The sequence below is a fragment of the Ammospiza nelsoni genome, chromosome 4 (assembly GCF_027579445.1).
Source record: "Ammospiza nelsoni isolate bAmmNel1 chromosome 4, bAmmNel1.pri, whole genome shotgun sequence".
NCBI classification, from domain to species: Eukaryota; Metazoa; Chordata; class Aves; order Passeriformes; family Passerellidae; genus Ammospiza; species Ammospiza nelsoni.
Window position 1 is genome coordinate 72,733,425 of NC_080636.1, and position 27,664 is coordinate 72,761,088.

General features: G+C 36.8%; 1 protein-coding gene across 2 annotated transcripts in view; it reads right to left on the reverse strand.

Moving 5' to 3' along the window:
* The window catches only part of MARCHF1 (membrane associated ring-CH-type finger 1), a 222,836-nt gene that overhangs the window by 106,354 nt on the left and 88,818 nt on the right, over positions 1-27,664 (reverse strand). The window contains exon 3 of one of the 2 annotated variants that reach the window (XM_059469931.1): positions 20,958-21,166. The exons of the other annotated variant lie outside the window; for it this stretch is intronic. The gene's annotated coding sequence lies outside the window, so the exon portion shown is untranslated. The remainder of the gene's footprint in view (positions 1-20,957; positions 21,167-27,664) is intronic. 2 annotated transcript variants of the gene reach the window in all.

Consider the following 27,664-nt stretch of genomic DNA (forward strand, 5'->3'; position numbering starts at 1 on the left):
ATTTTTTTTAACATGTTTTAAAAACAAAGCAAATACTGAAACCAAGGGAAGCAATGCTCACATAAAACCTTAGGAGCAGTGCACCAAATGTTTCATTTGGAAGGTCCTCTGAGAGCTGCAACTATACACACAGAAACACAATTGTATTCTGAAGCATTGAATGCAATAGCTCCAAACACAGAACACTTGATCCACTAATACCTGGATATCTGGTTTGAAAAAAGGAAGTGTTATTTTATAAAGCCACGACTTGCAATTCAATGCAAAATCCAGGGGTTTGTCAAACAAAAGGTCCCACAGACCTTAGACTGAGAAAAAAATTAGACAGAGAAAATATGCAATCCCCTCTGAGGATTATTTTTGTTGACTCACATCAATTTTAGTTAACTCTGATACAGTTCTGTGTACCTAAAGAGGACAGACCTTTTTGGCAAAGTTAGTGATGTGAAACAATTCTACTGTAATTTCCAGTACCACCAACAGCTGTTGCGATCACTAGGATATGTCATTACCATGACCTACCAGAGAAGTTCAAAAAGCAAGATGGTTTTAGAAGTTCAGTCCAACTCTGCAAGACTTTGCCTACTTCCTAAATAAGCACACACAATCTGTAACGAATGCAAAGCTCAAGATTACCATGGTAAAATCAAGATCTTGGATTTCAGCACTGCTCCCCGGAAGGATCCATGAAGTTGTAAATGCAAAAGTTGCAAAGGCATTAATATTAATGATTTACCTTGTGCCAATCCAGACTGCTCAAAATAACTTCAGCTCACACAGAGTTCAGTAGGGGACAAAACCTTCTCTAAGATGAGTAAGTACCTACTGGAAGTACCCAACACAGAAGGCTGCATGTCCAATAATTGCTTTTCAAATAGATGCCCAAAGCTGGAGTGGAAATAGTGCAAAATGTGTCAACAGAAATTTAGTGCAAATTTAGTGCAAAATGTGTCAACAGAAAACATAGGGTTTTTTTGTTAATAATTGTTTATTTTTGTTGTTGCGGATTTTGTTGTTGCTGCTTTTTAAATCAGAACTGATTTTATTAGTCAGCCCTCATCAGATCAACACGATTCATCCTAAGAGCCTCTTTATCACTGCTTTGGCCATTGGCCATATCAGTAAGTGTCTACCTTACAGGAAAATATTCAATCTCAAAAGCATACAAGAAAGAAAGACATTCTAAACCTGAAGGCCAATGTTGGGTATTGGGATTTTATACAAGAAATTTATTCATTATTCGAACATAAAAATAAACCAACACCCAAGGGAAAAAACAAACGAACAACAAAAAAAACCAAAAAAAAAAACCCCTGAAACAGAAGCTTCTAAATAGGTTATATCCTAGCAAGAAAGCTGAAACAAAGGGAGACAGCACTTGCAAAGCCCTCATGTTTGTCAGATCACTAAAACTGACAGTGTTGAACCACAGAGAAATAAAAATAGAAGAAAAATCTTCCACTGAGCCACTGAAAGATATTTCAAGAGGTTCACACATTTCTGACAGTGTTTCTCCATGCACAGGGGCATGGAGAAAATGTTTTCCTTTTTAAAACAACTAGTAAGAGCTGCACTCATAGGATTTAAGGAGGGGTTTCTTGAATCCTAAAACTTAATGGGCTCTTTTACTAATATGTTTACATCAATAACAATATTTATGCTGTTACAATGGTAAGATCATACAGAAATTTTGCAATTAGCATGGAACTTGACACATTCAGTACCACTCACAGGTATATCAGGTTTTGCACAGCAGTTCCCCTTCCTTCACAAGGGGAAAAAAAGCATAGAAAATCAGGAATTTTCTCCTCCTACTGCTGATTTCTACCATCAAATCAACCAGGTATCATCAACGGCACAACCCCCTTCCAAGGAAGGGAGAAACACTCAGCTGTTCACCATCACCTTTTTCTTTCCCTTAGAACAAACACACACCCAAAGGCCAAGCTTGCTGGAAAATGAAAAATGCCGATAATGAGCTATATCCAAAAGAGAAAAAGAAAGAAAACCATGTCTCCAGGAACAGTGATATCTCTTAAGTGCCTTAGAGAAAGAGAAGCAAATCTGCATATCTCCTATGGTTTACCAGTAGCTTTACTGTGAGATGGTATTAAAACATATATTATGTAAGTACACTAATGGGGATAAGAGGGTTGCCTAACCTCCCAAGATAATTATATCTAATCTAGTTTCTTGGAAATATACTACCACAGACCAATTAGAGTAGATTTTTGCTGTTTTTCCTGCTTATAAAAAAATCCCTTCAATATACAATCCACATTCTTAACTACTTCTTCAACAAAGAGACAAATGTATTTCAGAGTAACATAGAAATGGAGAACTTAATATCCATTTAAGCATTACTCTTTCCTTAATTATTCATTCTGTTAACACTTTCTGGTTGTTAAATTTTAGCAAATATGAAGAGAAGTATATCTTGTGCTCTGTTAGGCTTGAAGAACTTATCTGCTGAATTCACTTCATTATTTTCTAAAAAGGGAAAGAAAACAAAACTACAAGTCATGCTTTCACATAATAATAGAAGTCTCTCCAAATAATTATCACTATGCCAAAACCACAGATTTAGAAAGGGATTTAGTACCTAAATGCCTATCATAGAACTTAAAGGTGTTTTGGCACCACATTAAAATATTTGGCTCATTTGAGCTTAACCCTCATCAGTTCCTGAAAATTAGGTGCAGTGACCTAACTGAGCAATGCACATTCAAATTACACCCTTTCATCTTCACTGCTGCAAGTCCTATTTACTCCTCTTATTTTAGTTTTATTACATTACCTTAACCTGGTTCTAGATTTTGGGATCACAGCACATCCTGGATATACGGTGGGAAAATAACTGTCACAACTCTGGCCCAAACTTCAGATTTTCCAAGTCTGGACTTTGGTGATTCTGGTGAGGCCAAAGAAATTGCATTCTGTACAGGCTGGGCAAGCATTTTTCTTCTCTGTTACTTCATTCCATGTGGACTCCATGTTCACACCACCATAAACAGCCATACACTTCATTCTGAGCAGAAAAAATGAGCTGCTTTCACGGGTACATTAGAAGCAACAATGAATAATGAGTACATCCCATGAAGGATGAAACATGGGTAAAAGTGCACTTTATAAGCAGGAATGCTCAAGGCACAATAGCAAAGCTGTTAAAAATCTGTCATACTTGCTATATTTAATGTAACAGTAACATAGCAATTGCTATGTTTTAATCAGTATTTACTAAAGATGAGATATTAATGAGAAAAGAAATTACTGTGTATTAAAACTACCAACTCAAAATGAAAACGAACTAAACCCAAACAGCAGCAGCAAAAAAAATTAAGAATTTTTTTTTCCTCATTTCTGCTGATTGCTTACACTGATACTTCAGGAATTACTAAAGATTCCATTCATCTGCTTCACTAAAATCAAATTCCCCTGCTGATCAACAGGGGAATGAAGGCATTCCTGCTGCCACTGATTCCCGAAGATATTGATCAATAAACATAATCATTTATGCGTAGGGGAAAAGAAAGAAATCTTGTAAATTGTTTTAGGATTTGCCACTTTTCAAAAAAGCTAATTATGACACCGCTTTTTTAACAATTACTTCATAACAGGACTTTAACCTTTTGTGAAGAAACATAATATTCTTGAAGTTGCAACCATTGCTTTTCTCAGCTGAAACATTATTTTAACAAACAGTGAACTTGTATGGTTTTAATCCTTTTAATTAATACAGTAAGTAAGTAACAATGTTTTAGTAGCAACATGGCTTGGCTTAGACCTTGATGCATAAGAGCATTTGAATTTTTGACAGAAAATAAAACTCCTTATAAAGAACAGGTACAAGAAACAAACTCACTAAGCATCTACTTTGTAGAAAGACTTTGGATTGTCTTCATATAAATACACATTTACATGTAAGAAGAAATAACAGATCTTTCTAAAATGAAGATATATAAAATTGCAAAAGTGTCCTGTAGTAATGAATCCCTAAATTACTTTTTTATTGTTGTTGCATTGCTTTCTCCCTAATTCTTCATTAATTTCCTCTACGTTTCTCAGCAAGATCCGTTTATATTTATCTTTGTGTCACGGTAGTTATGAAAAGTGATTATGAAAAAAGGAATGCAGTGGAAATGTTTGTAGGATCAGCATTATCATAGGTGTTACTTGAAAAGGACTCAAGGGATCTCAGAAATCACACTCTTTGGGCAGATGAGCAGAAAGTTTATTACTGTCTAGTTTAAAGACTTAAAGCTTTCTAGAGAACTATCAGTTTTGTGTTTTTTCAAATAATATTCAAAGGCACTCAAAACTACCCAAACTGTATTCTGTCTTCATTTATCGCAATTCTGATTCATGGTAAGGAACTGCTGTAAGGATTACAGTATTACATTCCTAGTGCATGACAACAAAAATCTCTATCAGCCTCTCAAATGTGTTGCGGTTTATTAGGGCTGTAAATTTTGCTGGCTTACCTGTCCAACTATACTTTTATTGTTCACTCTTAAATGGCATCATGGTCTTTTGCATTTTGGAAGCAGATGATGTTGAAAGTCTTCAAATAAAAAACTGTTGAGAGCAAGACAGGAGTCTTGCTCAAATTTAAACTCACACAGTATTTCCAAATGACTACCCAAGAATTTAAAATACTGTACACTTTTGTGTAAAACAACAGGGTGTCTGCTGAAGCAAAAACAAAACCTGTGCAATGATCTGCACACTTGGAATTTTAATGGGCTGGATTTACTACATCTTCATCTGATTTTACTAAGGAAAAAAAAAGAAACAAAATGTGTATAACACCAAATCTTAGCAGGCTTTTTGCCTTCTGCTACAGCCTCTTCTAAAAGGAGAAAGGAGACAAAGGATAGGGGAATTAGATACAATTTATGCTAGTTCAATATCTTTTATATCTCCCAGATGATGGAAGTTTGAAGTACCAGCCCTCAAAACTCAATTAAACTAATGCTCTTGTGTTATTTGGTCAGACAAATTCTAAAACTACTCTGTGTTAGAAACCAGCATTAAACAAAACAGAAAATGAAGGGCCTCACTGCAGAAACAAAAGCTGTGAAACTACAGTCGGCTATAAGAGCACTTCAAATGAAAGACCTATGCCAGGAAACTTACACAAATAATCTCTCTCCATAAACCAATTACAGATAGATGGGTGTTGCCTTATTAACCACTAATGTATACTTCACACAGTAAATATCAACATTTTGACCAAGCAGCACTACCTGCACTATCAGAACAGCCAGAACAATGCACTGAAATTATACCAGAAATTGAAGAGATGAACTCTTAGAGAACCAAATTTTGGTACATGACTTACTGAAATTAAATGGGAGGGAAGTAAAGGGATAGCACATAAATCCCTCAACAGTTTGCAGCTCGTGCAACAATTTAAACAACAGTATTATCTTAACAGCTGTCAGTCACTACATGTCAAACACAACTCATTTCAGTGTTACATTATAGCAAAAAGACAACTCCCCGATTTGAATGCTTGACAAAAGAATCAAAAAGACAAATCATGTCAGAGGTTGCAGGAATCATACTGGGAAAAAATAAAATTAACTAAAATACACCTTGAGGTGTTTACTATGTAAATTCATCTTGCCTATTTCCTATTCAGGAAACTTCAAACCGCAAGAAAAATCACATTATAATTAATTTCAGAATTAAATTTTTTTGCTACTCTATGATCAAACTAAAAAAAAAATTAAAATTTAAGCCATTCTTAGAGTGTATTCTTAATGTATTCTGAAAAGTGGGTTTTCTTTCAATTAATACTTTCAGAAGGGAAAACAGTAACTTTTTTTAATTAATTTTTTGTAGTTGTTTTAGCAGGTTTACTTAGCAAATAATACCAACAAAATGTAAGCAAAGACTATGAACTTCATTTATGCTTTCATTTTCAATTTTTAACATGACCAAAGCAAGTAATTTTCCTAGTTTTATTCATGGACATACCTGTTCCATCTCTTCTGAACCTTTTCAACCAAGAGACAGCACAGACCATTTGGGCCTAAGAGTTAAAGTTCAGCAAGACATTTAGCACCCAAAAACACCTCCACAATGAAAAGTGTTGAACAACATGAACTGAATACTGCCAAATTGTTACCTTAGCAAGCTTCCTGAAAAAACACTTGTAGATACACACATATATGAGTGTGCCATGGGGTGAAGCTTACTTGAAGGAGTCATTCAGATAAAAAGGGTCTGAACAATAGGTCTGCCTGCTAATTACATTAAAATTCGAAAAAATAAATATAGTTATCCCTGATGACACATGTAAATGGCATGGGGAAGGGTGACCCAAATATCTTCCAAATGACAGGGCCTATCTTGTTTCCCAGCTATGTAACGAAAGAAAATAAGGCAGACATACAACTTTATGTTGGTTTAATGTCTTTATGGTGAGAGGACAGAGAGTCACAGAAACCCAGGAAACAACCAAGAATTGCCCTCAGATGCACAGGAAAAACTCAAAGAGATTATCTGGGGCCATACAACATTAAAGCAATTGGCATCTTAATGTGAGCACCCACATCAGGAGCGAATAAAAAATAGGGAAAGGCGCCTGTCAATGAGATGCCCTGTATGGGTGCCACAAACCATGCAGAAGGCTGAGTCTGATGTGGAACAGCTGGCCACTCAAAAAAGCCAGCTGCAAGCTAGGACTGAGCACATGGGCCCCTCGGAGCAACTGCCCTCTGCCCCCAACCTCTGGTGCCACTCAGCTGGGCCAGAGGAGCAGGAGACTTGGTCAGGTCTTACAGCACCTGCCAATTTCATAGAAAACAAATCTTAAACAGAAATTGCTGTCAACCCACTCCACCATTCTGGTTTGCAATTTAGTCTATATTTTTTTACCAAATACTTATATGCTATGCTACACTCTTGTTCTTGCAGGTACCAACCTATATTCCCCTGGGAAAACTCTTTTTTTCCCTTCTAGAAGCTTCTGTTTTATGTGCAGAACTTTCTTACTTTAAATCCACAATAATGCCACTAAGAAATAACAATTGAATTTGCACTCTGGGGGACCTCAAAATGCAATAACATGTACTTCAAAAATTACTCAGGTTAAATACATTTTGCCATCACCATATTTTAAATATATTACCGAGAGGTGGGAAATACTGGATCATCAAATAATGTGTTTTAATTTATTAAATTAAAATAATATCTTTTGTATTTAAAGTTGTGCAAATTAAAACATATCTGACACTGATCAGGTGGTATTTAGTATTAACTGAAAATTCTGCAAACACCTCATGCTGTAATACCGCTCTGCATTTAACAACTACTCCAAAATTTGAAAGCTAAGAAAACAATATGCATCACTAGGCTTCATTTCTAAATGTCATATAGGAAGAGAGGTATTGACTTTATGCAGTCTCAAACAATACTTAAGGAGAATGCACAAAGATTAATTATTGATGTTCAGAAATATTTGAAAACAATTTCCCACTCATCAATTCCACATACACTAGGTGAAAATAATACAGATATTATAAATGCTTGATCATGAACTTCAATATTTTTTTCTGTTTGAAATGGGAGTCTTCAATCTATCTTTAATTATTTAATGAGTTATCGCTTCTTCTTTTATGCATAATTTCAGTCTTTCTTCAATAAAGTTCCCTATTAAAACAAACAATACCCCAAAAAAGTTCAAATGTAATTACAGAAATAGCTTCAGATGCCCTTTACACCAGGGAAAAGTAATTATGTTAGAGAACTACTAAATCCTCTGAGGCACGCCAGACTCCTGCACACAGAAGTCAGACTACAGACTTGCAGGCACACACACCTGGCATCTTCCAGTTGCTGACTGCTGCTCTCCAACAGTCATGAAAATTGCACAAATTCATAGTAGTAACAGGATCAGCGTGGCTAGCTTTGTCAAGAGGCACCTTCTGCCAGCTGCTCAGCTCTGAGAAGTGGGGATTTTTTGACAGCTTTTTTTCCTTTAAACCTGTAGTTCTTACACAGAAAAAAAAATCCACAAAATTACAGTTGGTATTTGGGCTGCACAGGTCTTTACAGCCCATGTATTTATTTCCTTTTGTGTAGATAAATTTTATGGAGCATCTACTCGGTGCACAAAGTGTTTAGAATTGATTTTCCTAGTAACACGCTCTGCTGTTTTTATATCCACAATTTTACATGCATGACAAATAATTGCTATTCAGACACGTATTTTTGGGTGCAGAAGTGAAGGCCAATGTTTTATAACTTGGTTTTTGGTGGCCCTAACATCATACCAAATGCAACCAACTTTATGAGGACATCTGCTGAAGGTTCCCCGTTGCTTTGTGCATAAAATAGATGTGTTCTTTACCCTGAAACTGCCACACTTCCTCCACCTTTTTTAAAACAAGCCCTTTTCATCAAAAAAGGAGTAAATTTGGGCAAGTCTTTGCCCAAGGCTCAAGTTTTTCAAAACTTGATTCTCTATCAATCACAAGTAAATACTTTTCATTATTATCTTAACAGTGCTTTCAGCCCACATCTGATGGCTTCAATTTATTACAATTTTAGAAAAATTATATCATGGGTAGGTGCATGAGGCATAAAAGCCCTCTTTGGAACTGCCATGAAAAACAACACCTACAAATTGCTGGAAGAGACAGGAAAACAATCCATACACTGGCATTGAACAGATTTACCATTCCTTACAGAACCAATTTTTAAACCAAAATGACTCCTACAGACAGTACTCAATAAGTAGAAATAAACAAGTCCATTAGATAAAGCAAAGCTACCAATGATGCAAAACAGCCAAAGCCCATCATGTGAAAAAGAAAAAAAACTAAAACCAAACCAACCAAAACATACAAACAAAATCCTCCAAACACCACACAACCCCAAAAAAAACTTTGTTTAAAAATGGCTAATTATTGAGATAATATATTCAACATAGCTTCAGCAGCCAACTTAGACCATAAAAGACAGCACAATTAACAACTGAGAAGACCCCAGCACACAGACCAACATGTAAAGCAAATAATGAAAGAAAACATACAGATGAATAGTGATTAAAGTTGGTTTCTTCTCCTTCATCATGGGAAGGAGAGTAAGTGAATCTGCTTCTACAATTACATCTGAAGTGGTAGTTCACCATTAAATATTTTAGCAGCAATTCAGGCAGAGTAAAGACCAAAGAAATATAATTTAGTTTTTCTCTCAATAAACTGAAGTAGCATAAAATTAGGAACAGTTATTTGCACTGCAGATGTGAGATGTCAGACATGCTATTATGGCTTAGAATGCCACTTAAACTTATGTGACACATAATATTACATTATTATTTTCAGTAAAATTTTCATTATCAGTAATGTAAGAAGACATAAAACCTATTTTGCAGTCAAAATTTTTGATTTCAAGGCTTAGTCTACTTTGACTATCACTTGATAGTATTTATTACTATCAAGTATATTATTTTTTGTTCTATTTTGAACAGAGTAATAGTCCACTAGTAGCAGAGGTACAGCATTTGTACCTTTAACATTCTACCCTTCTGATTCCACTCAGTGCCAAACACTATTCTGCCAGAAAGTGAATGGCAAACAGAACATGCTTCTGCACACCAGAGAGTATCAAGTCTTAATGTAGGGTTTCCAAAGGGAAAAAACAATAACAAAGCAGATATCACATTGAAGAGCATCGTTTACCATCAGTTAGACACACTTCACCTGCACTCCTCCTATCTGTATATTATGTTACCACTCAGAGACATCTATATTAACTGGGGCAATCATTTCAGCAATAAACATTATATGAATCAACAACCCAATCATCAGATGTTTAAATTTTTCCCTAATTCATGATAAATTGTGTTTAGCAGAATGCTGCAGGTTTACCATTTTTCAGAACAGACACAAAAGTGACACCTCAAAGTTTTACAGAGCAAGTCGGTCACTTGTGTACAGCAGTGTCATGAAGTGTGGCAGCAGCGTAGCTGTTCCCAGTCATGCCATAATGTATTTGTTTAAGTTTAGCTGTTTGACAATAAAGGTTACATTAGCTTCAGAGAGAAAACTGATTCTGTCATATTTCTCCTAAAACAGCTGGACAGCAGCAATTCAAAAGTAGAGAGTTCTATATTAAGATCTTAAATGAACTCAAAATCTTCTGTCCAGGTTAGCTGGTGGCAGATGCAGAAACCATGAAACCTCTGGAAGTAAAAAAAGAGTTGTATTATACAACATTCTTAGAGTTGTATTATTAAGTAAGAATGCCAAATCTCTCTTACAAACCATTGCCTTGTATTTAAGATTGCAGAGAAAAAGTTTGATACCACAATCTGTGAAAATATGCAAAATGTATTCTGAATGGTTTGGCTTTTCCATGCATTTGAAATGTTTTGAAGATGGCAATTCCGAATGATGATGTTTTAGCCCACCATCTTCTTAAAAAGGTGTTTCTTTTAACTCCTTGCACATTTGGTATCACCCTTTAACCTTCTCTTAACTTTACTATTAGTCTTCTGATTTTTTATAATTTATTATTTTGTTCTTATGTGTTATTATTCAGAAATTTTAAATGGACAGTGAAACAAGTAGTCCAAATTCTCAACCACACTCAACACATGCACAAGAGACAAGTGACTAACATTTGTGTTTTAAGCAAAGCTCAAAATGGCAAAAAGCATGGAGTCTCCACATAAGAAACAGGTTGATCCAAACTGTACCATATGCACAGAACTTCTATGATTATGTGGGAATAGTAAAAGTGTAAGGGCTTATTGTTTCCATGGAAACTTTTTACCTGCAGGATCCACCCACAGGAAACAACACAACACATCCACATCCCTGAGAAAATGGACTTCACTGGGGGATTTCATAATGTTCTGTGAAAGCAGAAGGAGCAGTGCCACACTCACTTAGAGGAGAAAAATGAAAGCACAGAAAATTACATCTGGAATTAGAACCGAAGTCAGAGCACTGCAAGGTGTCCATCAAATATAGTCCATCAAATTGTCAAAGAACAGCATTCATAGATAATAAAGGGAGCAGGAAGAAATACAGCAGAAAAACTTCCATCAAAAATAACACCATTTTCATGCATTAAGTGGTTGCCCATGGATCCTGTGAAGAGGACCGTCAGCAAACCAGCATTCAGTGGCTCAGGAGGGCCAAACCTGCTCACTACCTGCAGACAGGGGCTACGTCAGCCATTCCTCACTAATGAGACTTGGAACAGATTTCAGGCACAGCATGTGGATAGGCTGAGCTCGCAGCAGCACTGCCCTGTGCACGCTGTGACCTCCTTTCCTCACTGGAGGAGACTGCAGCAGCATTAGAGGGTCTTAACAGGCATTCCTGTCACTGCCCATCTGTAACAGTGAGACAGCACTGTCAGACGGTTCAGGAAAACCAATTCACATTCCCACCTGTGTCTGAGCTCTTGTATTCAGAGCAGAAGTCTGGAAGTGCACAGAAAACTGCAGATTCAGTGTCATTCCATGCACACAGTGTTCACAGTTACCAAATGGCTCCTCTCTGGGCCATGTACACTGCCAAACCACAGCACTCTAGCTGCACCCAGCATGTGATACAGCATTCTCAGACATCCTGGTGCCTACTCACCAGCACTGCAGGGTTCACTGCCAAAAAGCAAACATGCTTTTCACCAACACAGGTGAAATTTCACCTATTTTCACAAGGTTTGACCAATTAAGCATTAGCCGTGTGGCAATGCCTTGCCTACCACTAGTGATCAGAAGGATTTTTTTTTCCTCTCAAAGAAAGTGTCTGACGTAAAGGCAAGGAATAGCTACAACTTAAAAATACTAACATGGCATTGCTGTCTGACTCTTACCCTCACTTCATTTTGTTCTTGTGCTGAATACTTGACATTTGTGTCCTATACTGAAATTAAGATTCCTGATTTCTTGCCCAGAAGCACAGGGAGTACTAAGAGGGGGAAGTGTTTGCTGCATCTTTATCCCTCTCAAGACAACAAAGTCATTGCAACAGGCTACTGAAATAATAGTAGAATACAGGATGGAAAAGTCTTCCTTTAAGCATTTGCAAGCATGATTATTTTAAGAGAAATGACAGTGTGGGGGTTTTCTGTTTGGGCTGCCACAAGACAACAAATCTCTCTAATAAAACAAGCATTTCCTTAAAATCAATAAGACATCTCTGTAACTACTTGAACTTTTTCAGCATGACGGTACTGTAAAATACAGCTGTAATCTCAAATATATCTAGTGAGTAAACCAAAAGGGTTTCCTTAGAATCACATGTCGGGGGGTTAAGACATACACCTAATCACTCCAGGAGACAGTTTTCTTATTATTGACACTAAAATACTTCAACCTTTTATATTTACATAATCTTATGACTGCATAGCTGGACACACTCAGCAAATAACTGAGATAAATGAAGGTATAGACATGCTAACTACTGAAAAATTTCATTCCACAACATGGATAATCCTAAGAAACATGTTCGGAACAAGGAAATGCTTCCACTACCTACACATACTATTCTTGCTGCCACAATTTTAAAAGGCAGCACTGATATGGAAATGCAGTCCTGAATCTCACATATCAAAGTCCAGGAGAAGAGCTGAAAGATCTACTGATACTTCAAAATAGGCTGAGAGCCATTCTCCACCTTCTTATTAAAGTCAAATTATTCCACCCTGAAATGTAAAACAGCTGATGTTTGTATTCCCATTAAAAGCAAGGTTACACTGTCAAATTACACTCTCCAATACAAAATCTTACCTTTTTATTGAAAACAAAACCAAAACAGGAAAAAAAGGACAAAGAAGAAAACCTCAAAAATAGTAAAGTTACAAATATACATATAAATAGGAGCTAGGAGAAGTGTGTATTTTATGAACATTGTTTCTAGACACAAGAAAAGCCTTTGCAGCGAGGGAAGGCATGGGGTTGTGGCAGACCCTGGGTGATCTCTGCTGTGGTGGAACGATGCCTTCATCTCTGAGTACAGAATTCAGCAGATCTGCAATAACCACCTCATTTTAAAGGACAAGAATCAACAACCCTCATGCAATTTCAGTGGTTTACACATGTGCACGCTGCAGAAACTAGAATTGTATTTCTAATATGCTTAGGACATTTCTCTGAAGCCAGGAAGCTTCCAGAGCTGGTGATATGAGCTGAAAATGCCTCCACTAGACAGAAAATAATCTTTCCCTTTCTTGGCAACATTGCGGAACATTCCCAGTGTCTTTGAGAAAGACCCTCAAGTTGGGCAAGTGTTCTCAGCTTTAGGAAAAAAAAAAAAAACATACCAAACTCAGCATTATTTTGTTCATGGTTATGAAGAACTAAATATTACTGTCAATAACGATTTCACTATTAATAATTTTAATAATTACAGAATTCTAGATGCCTGAATACACAGGATTTTAAAATTTCTTGTTCAGATAGCTAGATTCAGACAAAACTGGAGAAAACTATCAGGCTAGCATCAGTTTTACAATGCTGGCAGTATATTCAAGCAATTTGAGCTTCTATTGTAATGTTTCTTAACAAATAAAATAGTTGCCAACAACCAGATTTCAATGCCTGACAGTCATCTGTGAACAGAACAAAAATGCTGGGGTATATGTGACCATGGAAGCTATTTTTAAAAACGCTGACTAGATTCAAAAATACTTCTCTAAAATGAGTCTTGGGACACAGACTCTGCTGACAACTAAGTTCTGCCCACGATAACTTGTACTTGAACTTTATTTGTAACATGCCAATCCTCCATAAGAAAAGCATCTCCACCAGGGCAACAGCTCACAGAACTGTTCATAGTGTGAAAGGTATCTAGAGAAAATAATCTGGTTTTCAGCTTCCTGAACTGTATCCAGTTCCTGGTACCCTCTTCAGCCACCAGGTTTAGACAGCACAACACATTCTGCAAACTGTCTCAACTACAGACATTGTTTTGATATAAATGAGGACACAATAAAGTCATTAAAATAAAGTATAGAAGCCTATAGCTGAAGACAAAACAACCATCAATTAAAGATGGAAAACTTTTGTGTTCATGGTTTTGGATTGTTGGGGTTTTGCATTTATTTTTAAAAAACACTATTTAGCAGGAAAGTCCTACAATTCATTTTAATATGGAAACTCTTCCTCTGTAAAACCTCAGATTAACTTTAGAGAGAAATCCAAATTAAATGAAATCTGAAGCCTAATATTTTAAACTCAGAGGCATCTTAGACTAGGGGTGGGGGGAACTACACACACAAGCCCAATTCAATTTATTTGAACTGGGAATTCAAGAGATACAAGGAATTATAAAAGCTTTCTTCATGAGACTCGTAGTCAGACTTCAGCAGCAACAAAAGACATGTGCCAGCAGATTGTAAACACTGGCCACAAACAAAGAGGCAGAAGGCTACTCAGATACAGAATCCTGAGCTTCAAATCCTTTATCAGTGAAAAGATCAATTTTTAAATCAATACTAGTATTGGATGCTTAGTCAATACATAGCAAATTAGAGAAATATGCTTTTACAGACTTTTCATAACAAGCCTGACCAAAAAAAAAAAATTACCATGCAGCCAGCAGCCTTTGCATAATCTTATCAGGAAAAGCAGCCTATAAAGAATTGCATTATCCCAAAGCATGCTAATAAAAGCACAGCAAGGAATCTCTTATTTTCTTACTGGTAGCACAGTAATGTTTTTTATTCACAGAAATAAAAAAGAAACAATGTTTCAAAATTATTATAACAAACCCAGCACGTTAACATTTCCCATTTCTTTCACTGTCATGAAATTGCTTGTCATCAGCATCACATGGCAGACCAAAAGAGTAACAGTTCCCAAACAGGGACCAGAAGACTTACTGATAAAGAACTTAATTTTCTAAAGCATCCTAAAGATAACTAAGCATGCCACAGACTGATTTATGGGTGTATTTTGGGAGCACTTCAACCATTGATCAGGAGCAATCTATCACCACAAAAATACAGAAGAATTTCACTAGGGAGTGTCTTCAACTGCAGATGCAGTTTAATTTCCATGCAAACATAGCACTGAAATCCAAACAATGGTCGTGTCAAGAAAAGAAGAAATACCATATAATATTGATGGTAAACAGTATTAGCAATTTTGTCATAAATTGTGTATGACATCATGTTCAACATGAGCTTTACATTAAGAAAAACTATGAAAGGAAAGCAATACATGTCAGAACACATCAGTAATCTGATTCATATGCTAGAGCTTCCCCTCCCTATTCTCCAACCCCCACATCTCTTGCAGAGTAGAAAATCATACCTCCTAACAAGACTGTAATTACATGACTCTTCCCAGGCAGCTGTCATTGAAAAGAAAGATCCTACCCTTCCCATAGGAAAAAAATATGGTGTATTTTAGGTAATGAATGACCATCTCTATTTATCTGTTAAGTTACACCTAAGAAATTTTTAAAATGTGAGATGATCATACACAAAACCAAACCCATATATCTGGCTTATGAATTATTTCACCAATATCCTGCAATTCTAAGACTTTTATTCCTTGCATTACATGCCTTAAGCTATTTTATTATCACTGGTGTAAGTGAAATTGTCACATATTAGGAGTTGCACTATTCTCAACCTTTGATAAAGTGACCAAAGCCACCAACAAATTTAACTACACTAAACATTATGCCTCCCTATGTAAAAGCAAAAACCAAACCAAACCCAAACAAAATACAGACACAATCCCAAAAACAAAACAACCAGAGAAAAAAACCCATAACAAAACCCAATACATCGTTTGACTTAAGGTTGTAAGGCAATAAAACAACATCAATATGTAAAGCCTTTACCCTTTCTCCTTAATTACAGATGTGTTTCAAGTATCAAATATCTCTGTATGTACTTCACAGCTGCCATGAAAATCATTTAACAGAAAGGTAAAAGCACGTTCTTTGTAGCATGTAAGGAAGCCTGAAGCCTTTCAAAATATTTTATCTATCATTACATCTATTTAAAATTAAGTAGGTAATAAGCAAGATAACACAGATAAATGTAAAACAACTAATTCCCATCAATAACATTTAGCTACTCCTTCCTCCTTTAAAAAACATGTCAATTTCTTCTAAACTACTTACAAGCTTTAAGGCAAACATTAGCAGTTACTCTAGTCTGGTGCTTAAAATAAACATTAGCAGTTATTCAGAAGTGCCAATCACAAGACCCCTTAGGTTTCAGTCTCAATTCTGACTTGAAGATCTCCTTACCAAAAAATGATGCTCTACACAATAAATGAGCGTACAGAATTTCGAGCAACATATTCTTTCTTTTTTTTCCTTTAAGGTACAAACTGCACAGAAAAATCAAGTTCAAATTCAATTTACTATACTCCTTCATAAATGCCAAGTATTTCCCAGGTAGCATTTAAAGCTTCCAAAGTACGAGGTCTCGTTCTGTCTTATTGCTTCTGAGAAGGCAGAACATGAAAACTCTGCTGACAAACAGAGAGGTCCCAAGTTTCCTTCCCAGCACAGAACTGTGCAGGGTGCAGAACTGTATTTCATGCCAAAGTACAATACACAGTGGAGTGAGGATTCCTCCCTGCAATTTATTGCATTCTGTGAACTTCTGTGAAGGAAACTAATAGTCATTGTCACCTCTACCAGAATATTAAGATCAGAGACACACAGTAGGCATAAGAAGAAAACCATTTACCAGTTATGAGCAAAGAATCAAAACTAAAAATAAATCAATAGCATGGCTAATTTGTTACTTGTTAACTACAGACTATCAGATTTTGTAACATCTTTAGGACATTGGGTTACGTTTTGGGGCAACAGAGTAAGACTCATGTCTACAACAAGCAAGTTGTACTAGCATTGGAATGTGACATAAACCATATTACAAAAGTTATTTGGTTGGGGTTCTTTTCTTTAAATCAAAGTCTTGCAAAGTAACCAAATCAAGATTGACTAATATCTGCCACTGCTTTCTTCATTAAGGTTATTTTCTACTCTGAAATTTTTACTTTTGGTAACATGTAAATTTTCCAGTACCATGCATTGAAAACTGCTCAGGCTGAAGAGGTGCACTATCTACACATTTAGTTTGGCATCAAGGAGTGTCTTCTCTACCATACCATGACAATTTTTGACTCTTACAAACCTGCTCCTACCACTCTAAGTGTACAACATTCAAGTCTGACTTTCCACAGTAGTCATGGCAGTTTATCCAACGACCCTTGCAAATTCTTCGTTAGTATTTTCACTCATTTAGCCTATCCAATTTTCTCACTGGATGAAATTTTCTTTCTGTACTTAACTTACTTTAGAATAATAATTAATGCCTTTACAAAAGCCAATGTAAACTGAAGCTACTTTATGAACTTCACAGTGTATGTTCACAACTAAAAAATAAAATGAGCCAGAGTAGGCATTTCCTCAACCACGCTCTACAAGAATCATATACATTTCTTTTATCTTTTTATTACAGCAGAGAAAATCAAATCAGAAGTACAAAATAACTGTTGAAATGTTATATACATATAAAATGGGGGTCATATGTTAGCATGACATTGGTCCCAAGGCACTGCAGTCTATGTATTAAAAAAAAACTAACTAAATTTGGAGTCCGGATGACATAATTTGATCTTTAGGTTACTGACTAATTCACTTTGAACAACAGTTCTATTAGTAAACTCTTCTGAAAACAGACACCCAAGGGTTTTTCTCTGTCACAGAAACCCAATTCCACACTTCACTATAAACTTAAGATATTTCTCAAATATTGAAGAAAGCTGAATTAACTATTTAATAAAAAAAAAAAAAAAAACCAAAAAAAAAAGCCCACATTATATTGTAAATGCACTTTACACTTTAGTCTTCATTTCTGCAACAAACTTTTCCAACTGCATTACTAAAAGAGTAAGAAAGACAGTTTGTACACTTAAATGTTTGGGGCAAAGCCAGTGGTAATAATGACTGGCGAGCTTTCCTAAAATCAGAGAAACAAACTAGCAAAAGATTATACTTGTGTATGGAAATGTAGTGCACAGCTGCTGCAACAGGTTATGCTTCATTAATAATAATCTATGCTTCATTATTAATAATCTATGCTTCATTATGGAAAAAACCTACTTCATCTTCAGGCTACATTTAAAGAAGCTCTACGGCTAAATTTGATGCAAATTCCATTGTTAGCTACAACTTCTGCTAATTATTATTGAGGCAAATCACTGAAGGATTGCAGGAATGGCCTGCACTAAGTTTTTACTCCCACAAAGGACACTGCAGAGAAAAACTGCCTGCAAACACTCCCTGTAGGCATTGCTATCACACCTCTACTCCCAATATTGGCCAGAGGTCCACTATGGGCACTTGGGGCTCTGAAGAGACATTGCACTCAACATCCCTAATGACAGGTCAGTGTTAGGCAATCATCTGTGTGTGCAGACACATATTAAAACCTTCAGATAAAGCATGTGTATGAGCATCTAAAAATCACAGAAAAGCATTATAGAATGAGTTTCAACATTAAGAACCTCAGTTGTGCATGACTAAGGCAGGTTTACGAATTCACCGTGAACTTGGAAACAGTCCACTGCATCCAGCTCTGCAATTAGACAGAAGATGAATTCATCATAAATTTTAATGCTGTGGTATGAACATAACAAAGTTCTTCAGCAATAACAGGATCTGGTGTACAATCCTAGCAGTAGTTAACCCTAGCAACTGGAAGACCTTTTGGACATTGCTTTTTTCTATGTCTTCCTGAACCAGCTTGATGCTCTCAGCTAGAAGCCCATTTAACTGCTTTACTTAACTTCCACCTCCAAAAGCCTGCTAATGGAAAGGCAGAGGAAGCAGGTACTTGCAGAAACAATATCAGAATACCATGAACCCAGAAGACCCTCGCCAACACAAACACTGAGGACCAGCTAGGGGAGCTTCCCTTTGTGAGAACCATACCATGCAGGGGTAGAACACCATCTACATAAGCCTGAGCAATCTTTGTCAAGACAATAAAAAAAGCTGGTTTACTACTCCCAAATTACATCCACAAAACAAACCTGAACCCCATCATAATTTACATAAGTACATATTATGGGGAAAGCAGTCTTCAGGGCTTGGGCTACTCTCCATCAATAGCACTAGGGAGTTTTTAAACTGTATGAATTCCACCCATAAGCCTTATAGGATAAGCAGAAGTTTGAGCAGAATGATTAGGCTCTGACCAGCAGAGAGCAGTTTAGCAAATACATTTCAGTGAGTACCATGTACTTTAAGTTTGGTTTGGAGTTTTGTAGGGTTGCTGTTGGCACTTTTTATATTAAGTTTAGAAGAGAACTTTACTGAACTTAGTTATACACGTCATTTTGCTCTTTTCTGATACATAACTTAAAACAATACTCAAGAAGAAACTGCTTCCTGAGACACTGGAGTCTTTCTGAAATGACCCAGCCAGCCCTCACAGGGAACAAAAAGCAAAACAGAAAAGTGCATGAGATGATTCTCACAACTCAGAATCCCCACAATTCCCCCTCCCCTCTAAGTTAAGTCTCATATTTATCTGACTCCTGTGTGAATATTGCACAGGAGTTATTCAGTTAACTCAAATGATCAAATTAAAACAAGAATGTCAAGGACAATTTAAGCCGGGGTAACATGACATATTTTTGCTTTTCACACCTTGAGCCTTAATATAAAAATAGGTTTTCACCTGAACCTTCATCTTTAACCAATTAAGAGAAGAATAAAACCAAACAAAAATTTTCCATTGCAGGACAGAAATCCCAAAATATTATAACTCTTATGAATGTGCTACCAGTTAACGACTGGAGACTACTTCCAGGGAAGGATGCCACTTAGACCAAAGTGCTCAAACAACAAAACAGAATAATCATTTTCAGTGAACTTGTCATAGCTAAATATTGAGCACAAATATTATCTTAAATTTAAAAATTTAATAAAACCTCCAAACAATACTTTTCCACAGTCACACAGACCTCTTACGAATATCAACCATCTGTTGAACTTAACAATTTCTGGAAAACTATGTGACACAATCCACCAGGAGAAAGACTTCTTTCAGGGATACAGTTTCTCACAGTCTCTCAGACAATATTTAAAAGACATTGTGTTTGTTTTCCCAGTAGTTCCTTGGTTTCCATACAGCAAGAGGAAAAGAAAGAGACAAGAAACATGTCTGTAAAAAGCAGATATCTATGTTACATACATTTACTGCTATATCTATCAACAAACTACTTATGTTTTTGGGTTTGTAAGGAATGCTTTGGGGTTTTTTTTGGTCTTGCACAATACAAATTTAATCTATACATTGCAAAAGAGATTCCTACAGGTAAAAACACCGTTAAAATTGCACAGAGTTTCTGTATTTCTTTTTGTACTAACCAATGATGTAACATGAACCTACAATTTCTTCTTAACTGGGAGACAGTAGGATACAGTTTTTACTGATGAAACAACACTTATGTATGTTTATGAATCAAAGAAAATCAAGAGATAAAAAACAAAAAAAACACTGATGCCTTTGGTGAAAAGACTAAGCTTATGCCTATAGGACACTTACTTTAGAAAGACAGGCTTTGGTACAGTATTTTTGTTGGTTTTAAACAAAGACAGGAATTTTCCTGAAACTACTTTTCCACCCAACCTATTGTAAAGAAACTGCTACTTGACAGCTTACAGGGAACAAATACTGCCAGTATGAGCAGGCTGCACTCATTTAAATGAAAACCTTAAAACCCCCTGACACAGTTTGTAACTTCCTTCAGTTATTTATCTGACTTTTGAAGCAGGCTCCCTGTCAGGCTGAGGTGCTGCTCTCACAGCATCCCTGCAGTGTGCTACAGCTGCACCCTGAGTGCTCTGCAGCACGCCAGCCACACCACAGCCTGCATCCCACATCCAAACCCACTGCCTACCACAGGCACATCACCCTGTCCCAGTAAACTGAAACCTTCCTCTTACCTCCACCTCCTTGCTCTTCTCTTTGTTTGTGCCCATTGAACTTCTCCCATTGCTGGCAGTCTCCCGCGCTGGCACTACAGAAATCTGCTGGAGTGGCATTCTTACAGAGCTGCAGGTTGCCAGTACCTGTTTGGATGCCTTATATCTTCACTCCCCCCGAGTAGCCCACCTGTATAATTGTTCATATCCTCTCTTTGCCAAGCTCAGCTCTAAATAAAAAGGGGAAAATATTATTTGAGAAACGGTGAAGGCAGGGTCTTCCATCAAAAGAAAAAAGAAAAAAATCAACAAAGCAGAGCAAATTGCAAACACAAGCGAGACACAGCAAACAAAGAAGTAAGGCACAACAATCCAGGGGGTTTCACATGCTCAGAGTGATGAGTTGCTGCAAGTCTGTGTCTCTGGAGCACCCCGCCATAGCACTAGCCCCCAAGAGCACTGTGGGAGACAATTCAATTTCTGTGTTACCTAATAACTGTCATGGAAACCAAGGAAACCCAGGTCTCACAGGCCCTGATCAGCGATCGCTTCCCGCTAACGGCACCGGCTCCCACATTTGCAGCAGCTGCCACTTCTGCTTTTGTCTCCCCTTCGATCCCACAGGAGCCCACTGAGCACCCCAGACACTGCCTCGTGCCCGCTAGGTGCAGCAGCAGAAGGCTGAAAAGCTTAGTGTCCTATTTTGGAGGCGAAATCTCCTCCTTTAAAAGCACAGGAGAGCTTGCTGTGTCCTTCATGCGTCTACAATAATCTGCTTAGGTCAAGGGATCTGCCTTGAAGTGAGGAGTAGCGGTGAGCAAGCGAGGTGTAAAAAGGAAGACAAGACTGGGAGGGATTGCAAATGTGCCTTTCTGAGGTTGATAGTAAAAAGTTAACCCTTTGCTGCGCTCCTCTTTTGCCGAGACTTGCCCAGAAGCCAGCTCAGCAGGATGAGCAGAGGCAGACACACACGTGCCTTTACAGCAGTCACACACACCCCGAGGATGTCACTGATGTCAGCTTCTCCCTCCCAACAGCTTCACTGCTCTCAGTCACTCTGGAGCAAAACACTCAGGAAAACTGTTTCAGCATTTCCCCTCCCCTTAAAATGCAAAATAATAGAAGAAAGTGCCAGGTGTTGTATTACAAAAATGGGTATGAAGAAAGGAAACTCCTGTTGTTTCTACTTCTCTAAAAAAATTATCATTCTTCATAAGTATTAGGAATGCCAGCAAAACTGGTTTTGATTAAAAATAGTAAAGAAATTATTAGATCAGAAGCCAAGTTCTTAGCTGCATAAATTATTCTGTATAAATAATGCAGGAATAAAAGAAAAAAAATCCCCCACTAGGCACCAACATTTTAATATGTTGTCAATTAAAGAAAAAAAATATTACCCAAGCCCTGAAATACATCATCTTTATTTCCAACTGTACAGAACAGCACTTAGAATTCTGACAAGAAATAATAGCATTATAAACAGCCTGGATTCTCTTACAAAGCCAGTGGGGAGGATTTAAAATACTGTTGATTCACTACTCCACTACTTTAGTTACTATTTCTCAGTCTGAATTAATCGAGCTTACAAGGGACTAGCCTGAGATAAATTGAGATCTGGTTCAGGCTGCCATCCTGTTTTTACATCACTGATTTAAACTAAGGTATATTGACTGGCGGTAAGAGAAGAGTTTATCAATGCATAAACAAAGAAACATAATCTGTGCTAGGAGTTCAGAGATGCTGCAAGAATTGAGTATATGTGCACATCTTTATAACATATATATATTCTATATATCTATAGTCATGGAATAGATTTACAAAGAATAAAATTAAGTCTATTGCCATTTACACAGCTCCTTATACACATTTTTAGCTATATTTTACATGATAATTCCATTTTTAATTTCCAATATTCCAAAATCAGTTTGAATGTAAGTTTAAACAACTTCCAATGTGTACAGGGAGATTTGGAATATAAATAAAGGGAAAAAAGACAACTTCCAGCTCTACCAAGACACTGGTAAATCAAAAATTTATTCCAGAAATATTCAATGACAAGAAATGTTATATATTAAGCTAGTAAAGTTTAACTTTAATCTTAAACTTGATGATAATGTAAAGGAAATTCCTTTTTAGTTCAATAGAATGTTTTAAAGCCACAGAAAAACTCTTCTCCTTCCTCTGAGGCACAACCAGATTAAGAACTCCCAAACCTGACTCTGCTTTGTCATGATAATCACTCATGTCTTTGATAAAAATATCGATAGAAAAGTAGAAGATTTGTGGTATTAAAATGGAACCTTCCTGTAAATGTGCTTTCATGTCTAGTAAAGCTTAAAAAAGTCAACCTGCCTTTTGATACTGCGCCAATAATTCTGCACTTGAGATCATATGAACTTGAGATTTAAATCAGAGATTTCTGGGTTAACCAGTAATCTCAGTAATCTCTTTAATCCCATCTGTTTTAGCCAGAATAAATACCTTACAGGGCGTGATGTACTTAGTTCTTTCTAAAATGATGCATGGCCCCTTTCTTCCCCCACAGTGAACCCATGACATCAATATGTATATAACAAAACCCCCTAGTTCCAAACAAGGGCTGAATTTTAACATTAGGTAGCTCCATGCTTGCATTCTGCTTCACTATTTCACTAATTATTAATTCCTTCATCACATGGAGACTTCAAATTCTCGTGCAATTGCCTTCCTTGTACATACATGGCTCTTCTCAGCCTAAGTGCTACAACAAGTGGCAGAACAACCAAGCCTCATGCTGCTATATCCAGAAATACAGAGATCACCACTGCTCCATGGTAAGGAAGCTGTTAAAAAATACAAGACATATCCAGATGCATATTGTAAAAGTCAGTGGCAGAGGTGTGGTCAGGATCATTTTTCATTAGAATAAAGTTTAGTTTTCTGTCTTTGTTTTTTCAAGTTTACTATGACAGAATTATAAAACATAAAACTTTTGCACAGGTGTTAATACACCTATGATCTCAGAACACCAGAGCACATCTTAAACAAAACTATTGATTCCAATTGACAATGTGTTTTTAGCTCCCAGACTCCCTAAGTTATAAACAAAGTAATTTTATATATACACACACAACCCTTCTTGTTAGAAAATCTATTTACTCCCACTCATCCTCCACAGCGAACAGGCTGTGGTGTCCTATTTAAAGAACGCTAATTTTGGCAAATGTACCACCCAAAGATTCGTAATTTCAGAGCCATGCCTCACCTGAAGGACAGTGTGACAGCTGCTCAGTGAAGTATGAAGCTGCTGTGCAAAGCAGCATTATAGGGTTTCAATCTCAGGAGGGCAACAATAACAAAAGAGAACTGCTCACCTGGAGCAGGTGAAAATGACATTGGCAGAGAAAAGGAGTATGTGTTGGCTGTGCATTAGTAATTGATTTGCATTAATATGATTCACAGGTCTTGAAGCAAGTAACTGCAGAAAAGAGAAGTACTACCCCTCCCTCCCTCTTGTTTATTGCTCAAAACCCTACTAATCTCAACTCAGATAAGCCAAGGAATCCAACTTTATTTTCAGTCGCCCAACACATTCCCCTTGGTACATACTTTATGAAGAGTACCAGTCAGATCTTGGTGACCATTAAGGAAACTAAAAGGAATCATTTCCTGGTGTCTCACCATGTGGGTCTGTTCCCTAGCTGTGGACTACCCCTTGCTCTCACCTGCAACACATGAAATCCTTTCACCTATTCCCTCCACACATGGGTCTGAGAGTACGGTGTCCTCTCTCACACTCAGGACACATAATTCCAAAAACATCCCTAGAGGTACTTCCATGAGGATCTGGGAGCAAAAAGGGATCAAAATTATAACCTGACATACACACATACTGTGTTTTTAGTTTAATTCAATAAGGAGCTCATCATCTTCTCAGTACACCCATTTACACAAGACTACTGCTTTGAACTATCAAGACAATCTGATCAGCTATGGTTAATGGTTCAACCACGGTGATGCAAGTGCCAATGAGATAATGAAAGACAGCAATACAATTCTTTTGTAACACAATTGCAAGGAAACAATGTACTAGTGTACCAGCAGCTCACTGGCTGCTTATGTATAATAGCTCTGCTTATATATAATAGCCCTGCCATCACTTACAGAAAAATTTGTACAAGATTCTTGAATTGAAAAAAAAAACATAATAAGTTTACCTGCATAAATAACACTATCAGAAACAGGCAATTCTAGCTCTTTTTTACTCACACAAAATCATCTTTAGATAAGATGTACTGCAGCTTTCATATCATCTTTCAGCAAATAGCTATATTGATGTGTTAAAAAACATCACTGCGGACATAAAACACAAGTTGGTTGTTTGGACTCCACATTATTTGTCAAAAAGACACATCGGCTACAAATACACAATATACAAAAAGGTACAGACATATAGTCTATACTCCTGAGATTTAGGAATGACTTTCACCTTCCCCAAAAATTAAAGAGAAGAGTTACTAACACTGTGCATGGTATTCTCCCTTTACCAACAAGGATTGCTTCTCTTGCAATCACAACTTAGGTACAGAGACAAAATTCAGAACTCTACAGCAGCTGTGGAAGCAGATGGATACTAGAGGGTAATCAATTGGCATGACTACAGTCACTTTATCTAGCAGAAGCTTCTAACACCTAAATTAAAAGTGCAACTAGCAGTAGTCTAATGCAGACCAAACAGACTGCTGTAAACCAATTCCTTGGGCTTCCACAGCATCCTGAAGCTGACACTAGAACCAAATAAAGTTTTCAGACAAAAATGAAAAATTCCTTTAGATTTTCTCCCAACTCTTAAGCCTACAGGAGTACAAAGTTAGTCATGGAATTAGGGCAAACACAAAAGACATCTTTGGCCAGGCACAAAAATTCCAAAGCAGCAGATTCCAGATGGGAATGGGTTTTCCTATCTGGAACAAGAGGAAAACCTCTTGTTCTCTGCTATCTGAATGAGTATGTCCTAAATACTGTACTGTACTGTGGACTGGCTTTACATGGAGGAGCATCAGGAATCCAAGTTTTCAGCAGAACTCATGTTCAAGTAAGTCCTTAGCAGAAGCAAACTTTAAAAGTTATTTTAAAAACTTGAATAGAATTTGCATTCTCCACAAATAAGACTGAATGTCTGTGAGATACCACATTAGAAGTTGCCTTTTAAATGCCCCATGAAGTTGGTACAGACTGGAATGCAGCCATCATGCTACTAGATCCTTAGGGAGGTTTTGGCAGCTTTTTTCCTTGCCTCCTTCAGCTTTGCAATTGACTGAACTGCTGAGAAGTACCACGTACTGTAATGTGGTGCATTAGAGCAATAGAGGTGTATTAAAGGTATTAAGGAGGCAATCAACTGAAAATTTCAAACTAATGTCTTTGGATATTTTTCCTATGTTGCCATTCACAGGATATTGTACATTATTACACATCATTTCATCACCAGCATCACTAAGCACAGGTAATCTTCCCCTCCACTGAGAGACTAACAGAAGTCCGTGCAAATACAGAGGAATCTATTTGCCACTTGTATATTCTGTGCAGATATATTACCTATGTAGAACATCTTAGAACATTTCTAGGAAATCCAAGGTCATGGAATGGTACAAGTCAAAAAGCAAGTTAAAAATCAAAGAGTAATAGCTGAGACTGACTTAAAATATGACTGGTACTCAAATAAAAGTTTACCCAGCCAAAACTTAGATTGATGAAAGTGAGATATGGAACGACAGAATGTTGATAAATCAGATAAAATGTTGCCCCTGGCTATTAAAGCCAATTATCTTTGTTATCTCCAAGCAAAGAGAATTAAAACCAACTGATTTTCACTGCCAAACACCAAGACCTTCACGGATACCTTCAGCGTAGTGTTTGCATTAAGCTTACTTTATTTAAATTAAACCAAGCATACTATTCCCTCATCACACTAGAGTGTCCCCATGAAATAGGGAACAAAGGAGGACTTGTAAAGTTCTAAAAACTGCCAGTAACTCGAACAGCTCATTTACAATTTAGAATTTTTGTTTAAATGTAACTAAAGCTTATAAAAACAACCAGAAAAAGTAAATTACCAAATTTTAGGCAGACTATGTATTTAACCAATTTACGCAAAAAGGAACTGAAATTATGTTGTTAAAATGTCCACTGAAGAAATTATTTATACTACAGTGACACTTAGCTACTCACTACACAGACAGGACTTCTATAATGTTTATTCTAATTTGCAATACCCAATTTGTGTAAATGCCCACATGTACTAGGAGGTCCTACTACCTCTGTAGCTCAGGTGTGAGGAACATCTACCTTCACAATGAACTTTCAGGCACCGCTCTGCTTACAAATGTTGCTAACCTTTGGCAATGTAAAGGCAGTATCATTTCATACAATATATATTGATATACATATATGTGTATAATACATAAAATTATGCTCCTGCATTTGTAGTAGTGGAAGTAATCTGCATGCCATGCTGCGTAGCTGCTCATTTCCACCAGCACACAAAATTTAAATGGCGTTGTCCATGTGCCTCTTCAGAGTAAAAGGTAAAGAAAGACACTGACACACAAACTATTATTTCCCGCTTCTAAAGGACATACACAAAAAAGGTATTTAAAATGCTCTCTAACATAAAGTGGTTCACAGTCTTTATGACAGAAGCATCAAAATTTAGCAAGCAGTGTTCTGTTTTGGGTTAAATGCTGCAA